This window comes from Carassius auratus, chromosome 22 (genome assembly GCF_003368295.1).
Source record: "Carassius auratus strain Wakin chromosome 22, ASM336829v1, whole genome shotgun sequence".
In the NCBI taxonomy this organism is placed as follows: domain Eukaryota; kingdom Metazoa; phylum Chordata; class Actinopteri; order Cypriniformes; family Cyprinidae; genus Carassius; species Carassius auratus.
This window is the reverse complement of record NC_039264.1, coordinates 1,002,916-1,023,260: the sequence shown is the minus strand read 5'-3', so window position 1 is coordinate 1,023,260 and position 20,345 is coordinate 1,002,916. Positions and strand designations below refer to the sequence as shown.

The following is a 20,345-nucleotide window of genomic DNA, read 5'->3' as shown; positions in this document are numbered from 1 at the left end:
GTAAACATCAACACAAAAGTAGGCTACTATATAGTACCGACTAATTTTAATAGACATAATACTTGAAAATGAAAATGTGTCAAAACAGTTAAAAAAATGTTCAAATAGGCATATATAAACGTATTAATTAATTATCAATATATAGGCTATTAATTTGAACATGTATAGTAGTCTACAAGAAACTGCTCTTGTAATAAGCCGCTTTATGACATGAAAAAAAAACTGAACTCTAAAATAATAGACATCTGCTGTTCATACAATTCTGTAGTTTTCATATCAAACTTTGGCCTCAGATGACAAAACCCACAGTACAAATACACACACTACAATAGTTTAGCTTCCTTAAATATAATAAGTTATCTTTACTTAGTTGTTATACTTACTAGGATTTATTAAGTTACAGCTAATTTTAAGGCGAATAAAACAACATGCTGCAATGAGTAATTCTTTCTTAAAATATTCAAGTAGCTACAACAAAACCGATTACATTAATTCACCAGTGAGAGGCAGCAGTGCGCTAATGTGCAACAGGAACAAAACAACAGAAGAAGAAAAAAGGACGTTGAGCATGCGCAGCAAGCAAAGTTTTGAAGCTGCGTCGAATTCTACTTCTTAGCTGAAACTAAGAAGTAGAAAGACTGTTTACATTTCACCTCTGGACAAAGAATGATTGATTACATCTACACAATAATAATAAGGTAAGTTAAAAAAATTGTGTGTGGATGTATCTTTCTGTGTGCTGATAATTTGAACTGACTAACATTAGCTCCTTGTCAGCACCAGTGTTCGCTAACAGGGAGCAACGATCTTTGCTATTCTGCTATTAGAACAAAAACTATAGAAATACACAACTTGTGGCACTTTTGGGTAAAGTTAAAACTTTTAAACACTTTTTTTAATTTCATTTCTCAAATTGAAAAATGTTTTACTAGTTTAAAATGAAAGCATGTAAATTCTGAGGAACAATTCAAGAACATGCAAGAAGTCGTCAATATGATCTTTATGTGCCACTTATAGTATTAATTGTTAACAGTAATCTTTTGCAAAATTTCCTCTATAATTTTATAACACTGTGAGGCTTGGCCACTTTTTAGGTTAAAGTCATTTTTCAGTTCACAAATTTATTTTCATCATTTTAATACAATAATAGTCATTACGTGATCAGACATATAAGGTTTAAACTGAATGAGCTCGTTGTTTTGCAGTAATTATTTCTTTGCTGTGTTAAAAACACTGAGTACTGTAACAAGAAATGCTGCTTTTGAATTGGTTTTATTACTGAGGCCTCAAATAGAGATGTATATAACATTTATTTCTATTGTTAACCATGCAAATATCAAGAAATGAATGTGTCCTTGTTCTACAATTCACATCATTAGTGGAACTTGCCTTTATATGAAGAATTATTTTTCATATTTAGGAAAAAAGCTTGTGTCGGCTGTCTTCTCTGAGCAGCGGTGTTGTGATCACCGGCCTCAGTATAATAAAGGTGAGATATTTCAACAGCAGTCGAGCAGTTTTTGACTCAATCATGTGCTATGCTTTATTTGCAATTTCAAATAATTTATTGCAGTTCCATTATACCTGTAACCGTATTTCCGTATTTGTAACTGTGTTTCTTTTCACATATCTAAGAGTACACTTCACATCCTAGAACTCATAAAAATGTATGTTGCTACCCTAAATGTTTAATAGTTTTATTATATTTATTAATATTTAAAATAAACAGCACTTATTGACTTCAATGACTTCTTTATTGACACTTTGAAAAACATGTTTCTATTGTAATTTTTACATTTCTTAAACTTAGTTTTTCTTTTTAAACTAATTAAAAATGCAGATTTGACAGAACTACACACCCATCTGAGGCCTACCTGTTTTAATTCATGATCACCCCGGATACTTCTACAACTAACCCGCCTGGTAAGTTCTCATAGTTAGTAACACCATTTTAGAAAAAATACCTGTGTATTTGCTGGGATAATACTGAGATACCTTTATAAAAATTAATGTTGATTACATACCTAGTCCAATCAAAAATGAAAAATGTGCCATTTAATCTCCCTCCTGTCATTCTATTCCATAAAAAAAACTGTGCATCTTCATGACACGAATGAAGATATTTAACCCAAATCTCTGACACCCAAGAAACCATCAAATCAATCCATATGAATGAAGCCGATTAATCTACTTTTTGGGCCAAACTGTTCAATGAATTGTAAGGAGCAGTTTCAGTTATATTTCCACTTGAACTCTGTTAGGCATGGTCTGATGAACTGTTCTTGATCCAGAACTCTTATCTGAACACACTGAACATGCTGTAGAAAGCCTAGATGGTAGTCACTGCTCAGGGTTCGTAGTTTGTTTTTGCCCAGCCACCAGTTTCTCTGTAGCTGGGCAACATGCTATTTGAGTTAAGTAAACTAGGTAATATTAAAATTAAAAGTAATATTTAATCTTTCATAACGTGGGTGCTATTTACATCAGGTTCGATATCTTAACTATTGCATTACTAAGGAAATGACTGTCACCTTTATGTTGCATTCAAAAGAGCTCTGTTAACAGCCCAACAGTGAAAAATTAAACCATATCTGTATTGGCACAGAATGGAATGGTTAAGCATTGAGAATTAAGAATGGTTTGGCCTGACAGTGGAAAAGAGGCTCAAGTCTTCGAAAGAGACGTGATTGCTATATGATCAACTTTCTAAAATTTTGGGTAAATAGACATTCAGTTAAAGGACAGAAATTTCTGGGATTTCACTGAAAGTGTATTTATTTGTGTTCTGAAAATAACTAAAAGTCATGGGTGAGTAAATGATGACATGAATTTCAAGTTTGGGTGAACTAACCCAATGTTATGGCAGTGTAGGCAAGACAGATAACATGTTAGAAAACTGATCATCCACATTTCCATGCAAATATTGTTTTTATTTGGTTTTATACAGGTGTCTGATGCTGATGCAGTCTGGGCACTAGTATCTGTTGGCTTGCTGACTATCACTGACGATTAAGTACTTCTCCAAATCTTGACGTCTTCTGCCATCATTGTTCAGGGTAGTACTGCAAAGAACAGTCTCCAGGGTCTACCTCCAACATTTGCTTCCGGACGGCCATGTGCTACGTTTGCATCACTGCTACATGTGGTTTACATACAGGTTACCCTGATACTGTGAAGAACACCTACAATATGATGCTTGACTTGGGACAGAAAAAAAAACATTGCCAACTTGTGTGGCCAACTCATTGCCATATTTGAAATCATTGTACCACTACCTCCATTGTTTAACATAACCAAAACCAGATTGTTTTTGCTTTGTTTCAAAATTTTTGTAATACAAGTTAAAACTACATTGAAAAAAAGATATCATCTTTAACTTTGAACTGTCACTTCATTTTATTTAATTATGTGTGTGAAGAATAGAACGTTGTCATGAATTTGTAATAGATTTTTGAAGCATTTAAGTTACTAGAGTAACGGTAACGAGTAACGTTTTTTTTTCAGGCAATCGGTTTGCATGCTTTTTTTCAATAAGGTTTACGCATTATAATTTACAGTGCAGAGAACCTCCCTGCCCAGTGAACACTATTTAGATAAATTCAGAACACTGTAACTGTAATAAAGTACTGTTACTATAGTTACTATACTGTACTACACTGTGTGATTCTTTCAGCTCTCTCTCCAGTGCTAGGATGCATTTTTAAAGCAGTCACCTGTGCTCCTGTTCATAATTTCCTGAGATGCTACTGAATGCTTGCTTATGGATAATTGTGTGTTATTTGAATTCACACTGTGACAATAGAGTTAACTATTTGATGTGTTTCTGTTTTATGAATGAGAAACATAAAATATCTGTAAAATGAGGCCAACTTTGGAGAAATCATAAAAAAATTGTAATGTATGTATATATGCATTCCAGTATAATATATAGCCAAGCTAGAATATTATAATTTCTAAACTACTAAATTATTAAAACATTACATGATTGAAGTGTTTACTCATGGTCCATTGTTAATTTCGAATTTGGCCTTTGGATTTAACTATTAATGCATTAAGCCATTTTTCAATTTATGTTTTCTGGTGGACAAAACACTTAAACTTATACAAATGTTGTCTTTTTGGTTTATACTGTCCTTATCTTGGTGCCATTATTGATATATGATGCTTACAAGAAAGCTGTGAATTGGTTGTTCCTGGTTGTTGTTTTACATGTGCACTTCTAAATAACATTGTAAGTTAATTGATTAGATATACTGCAGTGTAATTTTAATTTTACTCATCATATTTTCGTCAGCATTCTGAAGATTATGAAATATTTGGGGATTTGGAGGAGCTAAATTGATATAAAATACAGGTTTTTCTTTCTTTTTACTCAGAGAAAAAAAAAACTTACCTACACTTAAGACATTTGACAAAATCACACCAATGGAAAAAAAATATATATTAAAAACGACAAGGCGCATGACGTCACGTAGCTTCTCACGCGTGAAGGGTGGCGACGAAAGTGTCGCGCTTCTTTTCACACGTCTTTGGTCACGGCAAGGTACGCGACGATCGACACGATGATTGCTTAGTTTGCAAATCAAATGCATAAACCACACCCCATAGGCCAAAAGGGTCAAATTCACGTGAATTTTAACGCGTCAACAACACGTTAAATACGTGTATTTCACGCGTAAACAACACGTATTTAACGCGTTAAATACGTGTTGTTTACGTGTTAAAAATCAGCGCGTACTTAACGTGTATTTAACGTGTATTTCACGTGTTAAATACACGTGAAGTACACGTGAAGTACGCGTTAAAAATCAGTTTGAACGGGTCAATGTCATTGGCTGCTGAGGACTTGGGTCAAACCACTTCTGTGAGCTTAGAGGGGTGTACCATTCACAGACAGGCAACCATCATTTAACATGCTATAGATCAGCTTATTCAGCCTTATTATTTTGTCTTTTTTTGTATAGACTATAGAAATAATATAATTTAATTGCATTTTTATGAAATATTTATTTTTTAATAAATATTAATTAACATTTTGTGGTGATAGTATAATGTTTATAAAAGTTACAGTATTTTGTAATGAAACAGGACTTTTTGTTTAGCTCTTGACTCGCCAAAATATACTATTTAAATACTGTTGCTTTCTGAGTGACATACACAAAAATACCAACTCATAACTCCACGAATATAGCAAGGAGAGTCAAAAGTTATAGTCTGAATCTACTGTGACGATCCAAGGGGCTGTAGTATTTTATTTTGCCCAGCAGGTGTCATGGGGTAACACTTTTTGTGTCTTTAGGTTAAGTGCTGTGATGCAGGTGTGGAAAATTGATTGTGATTAACCATGGTGCCTATAAGATGCTGGCTTTCTTACCCTTTGGAGGGAAGGAGATTGGTGCTCGGTCTTTGTTGGTCTTGCTGTTTGGTGGTCAGGCGGACTTTCTCACGCTCTCCAGTCCAAGGCTTGATGTTGTGTTTTTGTATCTTTATATTTTTTTTATGTTTTACCTCAATGTGGTTATGGGTTTAGGTATTATTTACATATGAAAGATCATAATGGATTGTTTTGATTATGGACTCATTTCAATCTGGAGAATCGGCTGTAAATAATGATATGCCATTTTCACAATCAGAGCATGTTTCATGAAGTTATAAAGGTAAAACCATGAGAATATTGTAGCATGTGTGTATTTGGAGTTTTTTTCTTGTTTTGTTATAATTCGATGACGGATATCTTCAAATCTGAATGACAGATTATTGTATAATTGGGCTCATTTTAATCGAGAGAATTTTTAATTTTCCAATATTATTAAAATAACTAAATTACTAGTAACTACTGCTCAACTCTGACTTTCAGTAAATAAAAATATATATTTGCACATTCTCCTGCTGAGAAATAACTGACAAAATGTAAGAAAAAATATAGTGTTCAAGATAAATTATTTATATCCATCTTATTTGATATTCAATATCTCAGGACATAAGTTTAGTTGAAGTATCTGTTTCAAAAGTTTTGTGATAGTATAAGACTTAAGTTAGCATCGAGCATTAACATTTGTGTGGGGGAAATAGTTACAATGGAGGTAAGCAATCAATTCAGGTTTAAGATATACAAACCATTGAAATCAATATCTGTCTTTAGAAAACAATCATCTTAGGAATCAACAGCTTTTATTGTGCTTACATTTACAGCAATCACCAAGCAGGTGGCACTTATTGAAACCTCTTTTTTTGTTCAGCAATTCTGCACTTTTTGTTCAGCGATTATGCACTCATCAGACAATCAGTAATTAGGTACACAGGTGATGTTATAAGACATAAGCGTTTAAGACTTTCAGGATTAGAATGAGAGCTTGTATTAGGGTCAGGACAACAGAAGTATTCTACTGCTACCACAGTCAACCCCCCCCCCCCAACACATCAATATTACTAATCATATTTTTTTTTTTAATCGCTGTCCATATAAACAATATTGACTTGTAGCCTGAAAGATTAACTAACAATCTGGTCAACATAGTGTATTAGAAGTACATTTCTACAAGAAAGGTAACTTACTGAAAAAGTTTTGGTGCTTAAAGTGTTTCACTGAGGTGAAATTTAAACCTAAAACATCTCAAGATACATGAAATAAAAAGAAAATCTAAATGAAGGGTTTTAAGGGCTTCAAACTGAACATATCATGGCTCAATGTCTTATGGACTATCCTCCACTGCAGTCACATGCCCCTCAGATGGACAACTCCTGTAGTTTGGCCTTCTTGATCTTTGGCCTTTGCTAATCCAGCTGGCCACACTCTCTCTAGCATCAAAATCTTCCAGACTTGGCCATCTACACTGATTCTTATGGGACAGGTGAACAGTCCCTAAACAGCTTACACTTATTGGATCAGCTATTAAAATAGTTCAGTTTTATATGTAATAGAAAAGTCATTATATTTTGTTAATATAATATATTTTATTAAGTTAGAAAAGCGTTTGGAGCATTTTATGTTTGTTAAATATAAGTTTTAGTTTTTTTTTTTTTTTAAGTAACGACCAAGCTGCCAGCGGCAGACAGTGAGCCTATATGTTTGATCAATTTAGCCTTCTCAAATCATCACGACTTGCCTAAAATTAAATCTATAGATATAAAACAGTTGAAGCATATGACAGTGTTTGTTAGACCCAGATAAATGTAAGCTATCCAATCATTTGTGAGGAGATGCTTCAGGACAGGGAGACGGCAGCATGATCACTTGCAATTTTTTCCTTGGATATGCCATCATTTTTGCTTATAAAAGGTAAAAGTAATACATTATTCGTAACTGTACACACAATATCAACAAAACAGTTGCTCGTTCTGCCGTGTTGTCTTTAATAGGAGTACAAAAATTAACCAAAACTCAGTGAAAACATATACATATATATACATACATACATACATAAATATAGCTTTAAATAACTACTTAAAATAAAAAAAATAAAAAACAAAAACTCTTTCATTATAATTATAACCCATAAAGATGTACTTATCTCTAAAAAACGCTTCTAATGAGGAGATGACGAGTCGGGATTACAACTGTCATGATCCCAGTTCGGTCTCCATCTGCTGGTTCTTTCTTTTCCTTTGCGCTCACTTATCTCTACTCTCATCATCTTCAGCTGTTCCTCGTTCTCTTCCGCTCACCTGCTCTCTATCTCCTATCATTAGGCTCTCTATTTCTAGCTCTGTCTCTTTCCATTCCCTGTTAGATTATTACTAACCACTTTGGATGTTTCTGACGTTTTTGTGCTTTTTCTACAGACCTCTAGTCTAGTCTAGTCTAGTCTAGTCTAGTCCTGTCTAGTCTTGTCAAGTCGTTGGGAGAGTTTTGTATGGACTGTTTGTTGCCTGTCTTGTTCTCCCCCAGTTATCTGCCGTGAGGAGTAACGAGGGGTCCGCTGCCTCACCTGTACCCTCGCTGATCACAGGCTTCCCAGACCAGCCACTTTAGGCTCCATTGTTTTGACCAGGAATTATCCCTGTACTCTGCCTTTGTTTTTTGGCCGTTGCGGCTTTGCCTTATTTCTACTACAAGAGCATTAACTTGCCATTCGCCTCCTGGGTTCTCTCTCTCTCTGTTCCGTGACAGCAACTTCATTCTTGTGATACAGATTCAGAAAACACTAGTTTATTAGTAAATTAAAATATCTTCTTCTTAAGCCTATTATTTGAACGCAGAACTGTTCAGCAGTGCTGCTGCGGGACACAAAACACCGTCGAGCCACACTTTACAGTCGTGGCATCAAGGTTTCCTGTTGTTTCCAATAGGGCAGCAAGTTTTTTTTTCATCGTTAATTGACGAATGTCTAAAATATAAAAGTAAGAAGAAGTCTAAACCGACTGGAGGCCCGGCCCACATCTGAACAATCGAAGCCCGGCTCGAGGGGTTCCCCTTAAATGGCTCGTTGCACCGGTGCGACCTCAGAGTTTTTTTTAGTCGCACCATTGAGAAATTGTTTGAGGCTTTGAATAAACTAGAGCGAGTTTTGTACAAGAAGTCAACCCCAGACCCATATAATAATAATAATAGCCCTATTGATGTCACCATTTTACTTGTAACTTCAAAAAACAAGATTTCAGTGTAAAATTATGCACCAGCATTTAGAGTATATTCTCCTGATTAAAAGAGCCCAAAACTATCTGTCATTTATATCTAAAGATTTTCCTCATAAATTTATAACGCACATAAAACTGCACAGAGAGCATGTAGTTTAGCCAAAAATCTATGTTAGCTGTCATGTAGGCTTTCCACTGATAACTTCATGAAAAAAGCATAGGCTATATCATAAAAAAGACAAGTCACTATATGCAGATTAAACACAGTCGAAACTCACCATAAAACATCATTTAGATCTAAATATATATTTCATAAAGATATAACACATAGAAAAAAACTTAGGTAATATATCTTAGAAAAAGAGGTTTCAGTCCCGTGCCTCTTAACTTCACCAAACATGCATAGATCCTATGATCAGATCGAAAGATTTCGTTCATAGAGCTGTGACACATGAAAGCAGACTGGCGCACTGAGGCTGCAAAGAAAAACAGCTCGATACTTCACGTTTCGTTTTCATTCATAGCTTCAAGAATCATGCATAGATCATTATTTTCAGAAAATTATCCCAATTAAAATGAGCCCAGAGATACTGTAATCCATGGATGAGATCCAAATATATTGCTATAACACATAAAACCCAACAGGCACAGCACAACAAATAACTTTAGTTTCCCTTTGCACTTTTATTAATAACTTCATGAAACATTAGATCATGCAAAATCATATGTCATTTTTTACAAAATTCTACAGATTAAAAGGAGCTCAAATTCATCATAATTTGTTCACTTGATCTAAATATATTACTTACGATATTATCACACACATGAAATCATTCAACTGAGAAAATAACATAGGTTACGTTTCCATTCATAACTTCATGAAACATGCATAGCTAGTGGAAAGTGTTAAATTCTCTCGATTAAAATGAGCCCAATTATACAATAATCTGTCATTCAGATTTGAAGATATTCGTAATCGAATTACAACAAAACAAAACAAAAACTTTTTTTTAAAAGGTTTTACCTTTATAACTTCATGAAACATGCTCTGATTGTGAAAATGGCATATCATTATTTACAGCCGATTCTCCAGATTGAAATGAGTCCAAAATCAAAACAATCCATTATGATCTTTCATATGTAAATAATACCTAAACCCATGAATCAGTTGGAGAGCTCTATTAAACATTTGACAGAACGTAGTATTACAACCCCTTGGATCAAGGAGTAGCAACATGAATAGAGAGTCCATACAACATAATCAAATTTGCACAAATATGTGTTTTAATCAGAAAACAGCCATAACCACATTGAGGTAAAACATAAAAAAATATAAAGATACAAAAACACAACATCAAGCCTTGGACTGGAGAGCGTGAGAAAGTCCGGCTGACCACCAAACAGCAAGACCAGCAAAGACCGAGCACCAATCTCCTTCCCTCCAAAGGGTAAGAAAGCCAGCATCTTATAGGCAGCATGGTTAATCACAATCAATTTTCCACACCTGCATCACAGCACTTAACCTAAAGACACAAAAAGTGTTACCCCATGACACCTGCTGGGCAAAATAAAATACTACAGCCCCTTGGATCGTCACAGTAGATTCAGACTATAACTTTTGACTCTCCTTGCTATATTCGTGGAGTTATGAGTTGGTATTTTTGTGTATGGCACTCAGAAAGCAACAGTATTTAAATAGTATATTTTGGCGAGTCAAGAGCTAAACAAAAAGTCCTGTTTCATTACAAAATACTGTAACTTTTATAAACATTATACTATCACCACAAAATGTTAATTAATATTTATTAAAAATAAATATTTCATAAAACTGCAATTAAATTATATTATTTCTATAGTCTATACAAAAAAAGACAAAATAATAAGGCTGAATAAGCTGATCTATAGCATGTTAAATGATGGTTGCCTGTCTGTGAATGGTACACCCCTCTAAGCTCACAGAAGTGGTTTGACCCAAGTCCTCAGCAGCCAATGACATTGACCCGTTCAAACTGATTTTTAACGCGTACTTCACGTGTACTTCACGTGTATTTAACACGTGAAATACACGTTAAATACACGTTAAGTACGCGCTGATTTTTAACACGTAAACAACACGTATTTAACGCGTTAAATACGTGTTGTTTACGCGTGAAATACACGTATTTAACGTGTTGTTGACGCGTTAAAATTCACGTGAATTTGACCCTTTTGGCCTTCCATATGTGTGCAGAGGCTCTAGCAGACGACCGCGCGGACAGGTGCGCCTGGTCAGGAGGCTTCAAAAGCAAAATTGCACATGTGCAGGCAGAGTGAAGAAGCTCATTGCTACTCGAACCTGTGCAATCCGTCAATAAAATAATATAAAGACAGTCAGATGTGCAATAATTCTGGGCAATTGCAGAGCTGGCCATCAGCCTGCGCATTCAGAAGTATAAATTGAAGAAATCTGCGTCCGTGCTGGCCGTGTACGCGTCCAGATTGCTCATGCGGAAAGTATAACAGGCGTTACAATCGCAACTTCTTTGTGTTACTCCTTTCAAGCTGAATCTCACAAAATTGTTCAGCTCCCGACAGCATCAGGTGTTTTATTTATGGGGAGTAGAATTGTTTATTTCAATGAATGTAATAGATTATATACCATAATAGTTAGGCTATAATATTATAAATCAGGTTTGTTTGTATTGCTGACGTAATATGTAAATTATATGCGTAGACTTGTACTTAGACCATAGTGCGGCTCGCTGGAAAAAAGGTTGAGAACCACTGATATAAAGGTTGCTGTCCCATTTTATACAGGAATTGTTCATTTAAAAAAAATCGAATTATATTGTTAGTTCTAATTATATTGTTAACACAAGTTCATTTAGAACTTTTTTTTAACTTATAAACTCCTTGAGAATTTAAAGTTAGTTTAATAGTATTTAAATTCAAGTTTAAAAAAAGGTTTTAATTGCTTAAATTATTTTTATTAATTAATAATATGTTTATTATGTTTATTCAAAAATATGTGTTTATTCTTTAGGAAAACAAGGGAAAAAATAAGGGACAATCCGAATATTTGTTTTGCTTTAACCATTTATGTAAGCTACAGTTATTCAAATAATAATAATAATAATAATAAAATAATGTCATTAAAAAATACCATTGGCCTGAGTAATTTTGACCATTATAGAATTGTGACTTTAAAGATTAGTCATTTAGGTGGTAAAAATACTGTGAAATTAATAATGGCATGGATTTTAGAGCATAACAACTGAAGGTTTATGAAACATTAGCCAATAAAGCATTTTTTTAAACAACGGAACTTAAGAGTTGTGAACTAAAATATTATTTCAACCATACAGCATGTGAATAAATAAAATGCATAATTTTCATAACATTTCATTATTCATAAAATGCTTAACGTTTCTGGTGTTTGGATTTGTACTTCAATATAATGAGCTCCAAGTTTAAGAATAGTCCTAGACTTCTCTCTCTCTTTTAGGGATGTTCCGGTACTAGTACCGGTACCAAACGGTACCGGGGCTAATTAAATTTGGAAGTGATCATCCCTATCCCCTTGGAGCGGGGACTTTGGAGTGAGTAGGGCATGTGCGTGCCATTAAGTAGTCGTTAGGAATGCACTTTGCTAAAGGAGCAACATAATTTCCTCATTATCTTCAGCTGAGATGTTCCCGTGACAGCAGATTCACTGATGGACATCGACATAAAAACAATATACATTTAATGTTTTAAAAAGTTTTATATATATTCGTTTTCATATATTATATACACTGTAAAACCTGACAAATAACTTAACTCAAACCGTTTGAGTAAACAGATTGCCTTGATTTAAACCATGTAAGTTTTAAAACTTTGCATTTAAGTAATTAAGTGATTAACTAAATGCTGATTGTGAATTAGTGATGAACAGCTGCTGTTAACAAACAGAATCACTGAAGAAAAGAGAAACACAAGAACTACTACAACTGACTTCAGACACAGCCTTAGATGAAATCAACTGAAATAAAATACATGAAATCTCTCAAGATCTGATTAAACAACCCCACAAACAGCATCACCAGCTCCACTTATTAATAACCAGACTGACTTTATTTCTGTCAGACGTCTACAGAAGATCTTATTGAGAATGAACTAAGGTTTAGATGTTGATTTATTGTTTCATTTGAAGTAACCATGTTAGAGATCAGTGTTTGCTTTAGTTGGGCTCTTGACCCTTGATTTCTGTCTTAGTCTTTCCTCTGGTTGTTATAACCATGTGTTTCTAAAACATGTTTGTTACCATCCACACGGAAATGTCCAAAGATATTACCTGCCTTACCGTGCACGTTTAAACCTCACTGAGGTTTTACTGACATAAGTTTCATGCAATTATTCTGGCAGGACCAATTTATTAGGGGCATATTTCACCATCTACTGGCGTGATCACTACCCTCGTTTTGCCGCAGGACAGCAGTGTGAGTAAAATTCTGTTGTCTTTCTAGGACTGTAATATGAATAGCACATAACTGCAATTAACGTTATTGCCATAATCATGTCTTGGTATGTTTTACAGACATAATGATATTCATAGTTTTCAGAAGCCTCTGTTTCCACAGCCTATACTACAACGTGAAACCAGTGTTCCAAATGTATCCATTAGGGCTAGTGACATGTCGTTCGTGAACGAATCGTTCTTTTTGAACAAATCTTTTAGGTGAACAAATCTTTTAGGTGAACAAATCGTTCATGTTATCCACTGACTCATATTTCTCGTTCAGTAAAGTTCCTCCCTCTATAAGCAGCGCATGCGCAGCTCAGTGAACCGGGTAACAACCATTTCATCCTGTCAAAGAATTACTCAACCTCGAGCCAATAGCCTTCGAGTATGAGATGTGACAGAGTATGTGATTTGTTGAATGTAGTAACGAATACGCCCTTCAATGAACGAGTTTCATATGAGTCTGAACTAGATCTAGAGATCTTATCGTTCGTGAGTGAAATGACTGAACTGGCACACATGTCATTCGTGAACGAACTGAATGAACGGATACATGTCGTTTGTGAATGAAATGAACTGGCACATAGCTTATCTTGTTCGTGAACGTAATGAATTCGAGTAAACTGGGTTAGTCTGCTATTTAGCATGTCAATCTCAAAAATGCAAAGCGCAGTAATAGGTACAGTACTGTGCACATACGCTCGTTTTGATATTTAGCAACTCCACGTTTAATCCATAGACTGTAAAAGAAAGGTTTAATCCCCGATTTATGGATGTGAATATATAATATACAAACTGTCTGACCAAACAATTAAAATGCTAATTAGGCAAGAAACCTTGTGCCTTGTTCATCTGAACAACTCAATTAGACTTTATATATTGAATGCGATTACACACACATTTTAATAAAGCCAGATCAGTTTTGTAACAAGTGAACGCGTTCGTTGACTTAAGACATAACACATAATACACTCTTTTTTTCCGCCTGCTGGCACATTTTGCGTAAAACGAAGAAATTATCACTGAACGAATCATTTTGGTGAACGAACTGAAAATGAACGAATCTCTAGAAAGAATCATAATTTCCACCACTAATTAGTGCTGCAACGGCGCGTCGACGTCATAGTTTACGTCGACTACAAAAATACGTGTGGACGCGTCACACTGTTTACATCTCGCATAATGGCATACTGCGAATGAAGAAAGTTGCATTCTATCACAAACAGAGACCACTGTTATTAAAAATATGAGAATACTTTAAACAGAGAACAAATAAAATGGCTCTTTGTTCCCTTTGCAAAACCGATATGGTGTACCAAGGCAGCACAACTGCGATGACCGAGCACCTCAGAGAAAACATCTAGGCGCTCTCCGGTGTCTCCATGCAGTTTAACTGGTTACCCTGTGATCTGGTGACCAACTTCCTGGTTCAGGTCTGATATTCTTGCGCTGCGGCATTCTGAAAAGTTGAGATGTTTTCAACTCGATGCGGTGCGGACGCGCTGAAAAAAAAAAAAAAAAAAAAAATAAATAAAATAATTATATATATTATCTGCTCTGTTTTCCCCCGCATGTCCAGCGAGCACGAGTTTCTCAGCGGACTCCGTAAATATTTATTAGTTTCCACTGCCAGTCCAACGAGCACGAGTCTCTCAGCGGACGCAGTAAATATTTATTCGTTTCCACTGCCCGTCCAGCGAGCACGAGTCTCTCAGCGGACGCAGTAAATATTTGTTTCCCCTGCCCGTCCAGCGAGCACCAGTCTCTCAGCAGACGCAGTAAAAATTTATTCGTTTCCACTGCCCGTCCAGCGAGCACGAGTCTCTCAGCGGACGCAGTAAATATTTATTCGTTTCCACTGCCCGTCCAGCGAGCACGAGTCTCTCAGCGGACGCAGTAAATATGTATTCGTTTCCACTGCCCGTCCAGCGAGCACGAGTCTCTCAGCGGACGCAGTAAATATTTATCCGTTTCCACTGCCCGTCCAGCGAGCACGAGTCTCTCAGCGGACGCAGTAAATATTTATCCGTTTCCACTGCCCGTCCAGCGAGCACGAGTCTCTCAGCGGACGCAGTAAATATTTATCCGTTTCCACTGCCCGTCCAGCGAGCACTAGTCTCTCAGCAGACGCAGTAAATATTCGTTTCCACTGCCCGTCCAGCGAGCACGAGTCTCTCAGCGGACGCAGTAAATATTCGTTTCCACTGCCCGTCCAGCGAGCACGAGTCTCTCAGCGGACGCAGTAAATATTTATCCGTTTCCACTGCCCGTCCAGCGAGCACTAGTCTCTCAGCAGACGCAGTAAATATTCGTTTCCACTGCCCGTCCAGCGAGCACGAGTCTCTCAGCGGACGCAGTAAATATTCATTCGTTCCACTGCCCGTCCAGCGAGCACGAGTCTCTCAGCGGACGCAGTAAATATTTATCCGTTTCCACTGCCCGTCCAGCGAGCACTAGTCTCTCAGCGGACGCAGTAAATATGTATTTGTTTCCACTGTCTGTCCAGCGAGCACTAGTCTCTCAGCGGACGCAGAAAATATCTATTTTTCATTATTATTTTTCTTCCCTCTGTCTGTCCAGCGAGCCTCAGTCTCCCAGCGGACGCAGAAATACCCATTTGCCTCCTCCATCAGTCCAGCGAGCACTAGTCTCCCAGCTGACGCAGTAAATATCTATTTTTCATTATCATTTTACGTTCCTCTGTCTGTCCAGCGAGCCTCAGCCTCCCAGCGGACGCAGAAAATACCTATTTGTCTTCTCTATCAGTCCGCAAGCACTAGTCTCACAGCGGACTCAATAACATCTATTTTTCCTCCGTTTGTCCAGTGAGCACTAGTCTCCCATTGGACGCAGAAATATCCATTGATTTCCCTGTCCGTCCAGCGAGCACTAGTCTCTCAGCGGACGCAGTATGCATCCATCTCTTCCTGTTCTTCGTCCAGCAAGCCCAGTCTTCTAGCGGACGCAGGGACATAATTCGTCTCCCATATCTGTCCAGCGAGCCTCAGTCTCCCAGCGGACGCAGTAATATCTATTGGTTTCCCCTGCCCGTCCAGCGAGCACTAGTCTCTCAGCGGACGCAGTAATATCTATTGGTTTCCCCTGTCTGTCCAGCGAGCCTCAGTCTCCCAGCGGACACAGAAATATCTATTGGTTTCCCAAGCCTGTCCAGCGAGCACTAGTCTCCCAGCGGACACAGAAATATCTATTGGTTTCCCCTGTCTGTCCAGTGAGCCTCAGCCTCCCAGCGGACGCAGTAATATCTATTTGTTTCTCTGTCTGTCCAGCGAGCACTAGTCTCTCAGCGGATGCAGTAAATATCTATTTTTCCTCTACCTGTCCAGCGAGCCTCAGTCTCCCAGCGGACACTGTAAATACCTATTTGTTTCCTCTGTCTGTCCAGCGAGCACTAGTCTCTCAGCGGACGTAGTAAATACCTATTCATTTCCTCTACCCGTCCAGCGAGCCTCAGTCTCCCAGTGGACGCAGCATGCATCCATCTCTTTCTGTTCTTCATCCAGCGAGTCAGTCTTCTAGCGGATGCAGGAATATAATTCGTTTCCTCTATCTGTCCAGTGAGCCTCAGCCTCCCAGCGGACACATTACGCATCTAGTCAATATATCATTACACCTCGCAGGCAGACGGTGGAGCCCGTCTTCCCGACATCGTAACCGCTTCTTCCTCAACTATTAACCAACAGGACCTGCCTGCTCCTCTACTTCTGCCAGAGGCAATGCGAGATCTCCTGGTCAAACGACCATACTTCTAAAAACGTCAGCCCACCAAATCTCTGCGTTTTGGGGGGTTCGTAGTCCGGTGGCTGTCCTTTTGCTCTCTTGTTTTGGGGGGAGTACTCTGGGTTCGGGCCACATCCCGAGCTCGGAGCCCTCCACCCGGACAGCACGCCAAATACGCATAAACTTACGGTATTAATATACGTAGATGTGAACTCGTGAAATGCTGTTTTATAACAAAGTTCGGGAGGAACGGTCGCAGTTCATTAACCTGATTAACACAAGTGGAGACCAATCAGTAATCAACTCATGACAAGGTAAAAATAACAGCAGAACCTATCTCTGTTCATTGACAGTTTTCAGCATCCCTCCTCCACCCCATTTCTCCTCACTTATAGATCCATCTACTCTTACCACAACCGGGGGGAGTACTCTGGGTTCAGGCCACATCCCGAGCTCGGAGCCCTCCACCCTGACAGCACGCCAAATACGCATAAACTTACGGTATTAATATACGTAGATGTGAACTCGTGAAATACAACAGAACACAGTGATGGATACACTGGACACGATCCCCATCAGTGAACTGTTTATGATGAAATGTTCTGACACTGCGTTCAGATTATTTGACACTATAGTGTGATGTCATCAAGTTTAGACACACTTTTCGCTGTGGGACACAAATGACAACTCTGGCGTCCGGTGTAGACACAGACAGTGACTGCTCTATTTACAAATAAGTTCTATAAAAAATAAAATAAAAACATCTAAACCAGCGGCAAAACGAAATGGAAATATAAACTAGAAAAAATATTAACAGGTCCTCCATCCATGACACTGACTCACTGCTGAGCTGCCAGTTTTAATCTGAACAGCTCTTAAAGCTGAGTGGATGGTTAAATGCATGATGGGCTAGTATTAAATTAATCCTCTTGTTGCAGTTATAAATTTGACTGCTAAATGAATGATAAAGAACTATATTAAAACTTGTTTTGTAAAATTTCTTCGTCATTTGAATATTGATTTAAAAATCGGTTTAAATCATAAATCAGATTTTTTTTTCTAAAAAAAAAAAAAAAAAAAAATTAGATTTTTTTAGGCCATATGATATTACCCTACTTTAAAAGCAAGTAAAGAAGGTTCCCTTTAAAATTACTTTAGTTGTCAATTACTAAAGCTTTTTTTTTACATCGTGTGAATGTTGTTGATTATAATGAGAGAACTTGCGTTTAATCGTGAGGACGTTTTATTAATTCTTTAGAATTTCAAAGATTTAATCGTGCTGGTTTAATTTTATTTGTTTCTTGTTTTAGGCAAATTAGGCCTAAATAATGGGAACGAAATTATACAGTGCTAAACATGCAACAATTTCTTAATCAGTTTACAGACAAATGTCTTTTTCCCAATAGGTTATGTCAAAATAAAGGGCAGGTAACAAATAAAAAAAATGCATGTTGTTTTATTAAAGGAAAAAATATATTTATATTTAAAATATAAATTAAAATATAGGCATAATATATTAAAATATTGACATTTTGCTTATTAATCCATGTAGCATACCCCCCTAAAATAGGCTACCACTTTTAATGCTCGGATGCAAAGTAAACCACAATTTATTTCGAATAATATAACGCATAATTAATATAATATAAATAATACTGCACACCTTTTAAATGTGTCCAATCTAAAATATGGTTTAATACCATGTAGCTTAGAAAATATAAGCACAGACTCTCTCTTTCTCGTTCTAAGAAATGCACATAACTTCATAAATACCAAACTTTCTTCTGTGAGTATTAAATATATTAAATATTTAAACTATAGTGTTTTTCTTTCATTTTCCGTGACTGAAGCAGTCAAATGTAAAACATCAGTGAGGCAAAACTGACGTCTATTTGCGAAAATGTGCTTTGATGCGCTTGTTTGATAACTTGTGGTTAAAGCGCCACTCAGCGGTCAAAGGCTGCAAATGCACTTTACACCGCCGCCGCGGCAGTAGGTGTGGCGGTAAAAGCGGCGTTTTGGATGTCTACTTCGTGTATATATAATTGTTGCTCTCAGTTTTCTCTTGGTAAAGAGATCTTATTCAAAATAATAAATAATTGCCTAAATAAACTTTAAATAATTGTTATCAGAACTTACATCACTCTTTAAGAACGATCATCTAACTTTCTGATTGGATATTTTTTCGTTTCACGTGATAATCTACAGAGGGTGAGTGCATGCGTTTGTCCTCTGGGTTCCCCCCACACATCAGGATTTCTGATCGTAAATATTAAACATGTTGAATATTTACAATTCATGATCAGGGTGGCTCCGACGTTCTTCCGATCAGGTTCAGACACTCTTAACACACCTCACACCAAGAGAAAATCTGATGAGAAAATCTGTAGAACCATCAAGAGAATCGGGACATAGCTAGGATTGTTGGAAGGGGGAAAATCGGCCCAAAATCAGTCCGTTGGCTATGGCTGTCATGGTATGTGAGTGCATGAATTGTACGTCACAGGCTAGAGTGGGTTTAATTTCTTTTTTAACATTTTATGTATTTGTATTTTGTTTACTTCCAATTTCTTTTTTTTTCAGCCTCTGTGTGGGCGGAGCCAGAGTAGTGCAAGAGACTTCACTGGAAAGTGGGCTTTGATTCTTTATTTATTTATTTTTCTCTTGCTCAAGACGTTTGCTGTGCCATGTAGTAGGAATCTTAATGTCATTTAACCATATTTATTAGAGTGCTGTGAGTTTGCAGTGTGAGACATTGAGCTCTAGTGTTTACTACTTAAAAGGCTCTGTGCCTCTGTTTACGGGTGGTGGTGAGAACTTAGCCTCCTCTTAGTGTTTTCTCAAACCGCTCTACTGGCTCCAATACTGATGGCTTGGTGATTTCTAGTTATATTTATTTGTTTGATATTTTGTTTTCTTTCAGACCAACCATCACCTTCAACTATTTATTAATAAAGATTGTATTTTTATACTTCTACGAACCTGTGTCTGTACATTTGATTGGAGCAGAGTTCCCCTTGCTCTGACTAACCAGCTAAGCTCAAGGGGTGGCGTAGTCAGTTGTACAATTAGGGGGTGCCACATCTTGGCGTAGTCGGCAGGGTTTACCCATTTATTCGTTGAAGTTTGTTGGTGGGTTAGCTATATTGAGCAGCACCGTAGTGTGTGTGTGTGTGTGTGTGTGTGTGTGTGTGTGTGTGTGGAGAACAGCAGCTGGCAGCATGATGAACCTGGACAACACCGGCGGAGGACTGGATGTGGAGCTGCTGCAACTGTGGGAGCATGTGGCCCAGCTTCAAGTTGAAAACGAGAGACTGTTAGGTGCACAAGGAAGTGATGCTGGCGGGAGTGGTCCCCTGCCAGTACGAAGAGTGCAGGCTTTATATCTGCCCAGAGAGAGACGGTGCCCTAAATTCTCCGGCACAGTAACAGCTGGGTCACTTTATATCGAAGCATGGAGTGAAGCACAAATTTGCATTAGGTCGAGGTACTTGTTTGATTTAGAAAAGGCAATGTTTTTGTATGACCATTTAGAGGGTGAGGCCTGACG

At 37.2% G+C, this 20,345-nt stretch overlaps 1 long non-coding RNA gene across 1 annotated transcript; it reads left to right on the top strand.

Moving 5' to 3' along the window:
• Positions 1-461: 461 nt before the first annotated feature.
• On the top strand, positions 462-3,221 carry LOC113040622 (uncharacterized). Its single transcript, XR_003275260.1, has 3 exons — positions 462-1,489; positions 1,841-1,923; positions 2,948-3,221. It is a non-coding gene; the product is annotated as an uncharacterized LOC113040622 (long non-coding RNA).
• Positions 3,222-20,345: the final 17,124 nt, after the last annotated feature.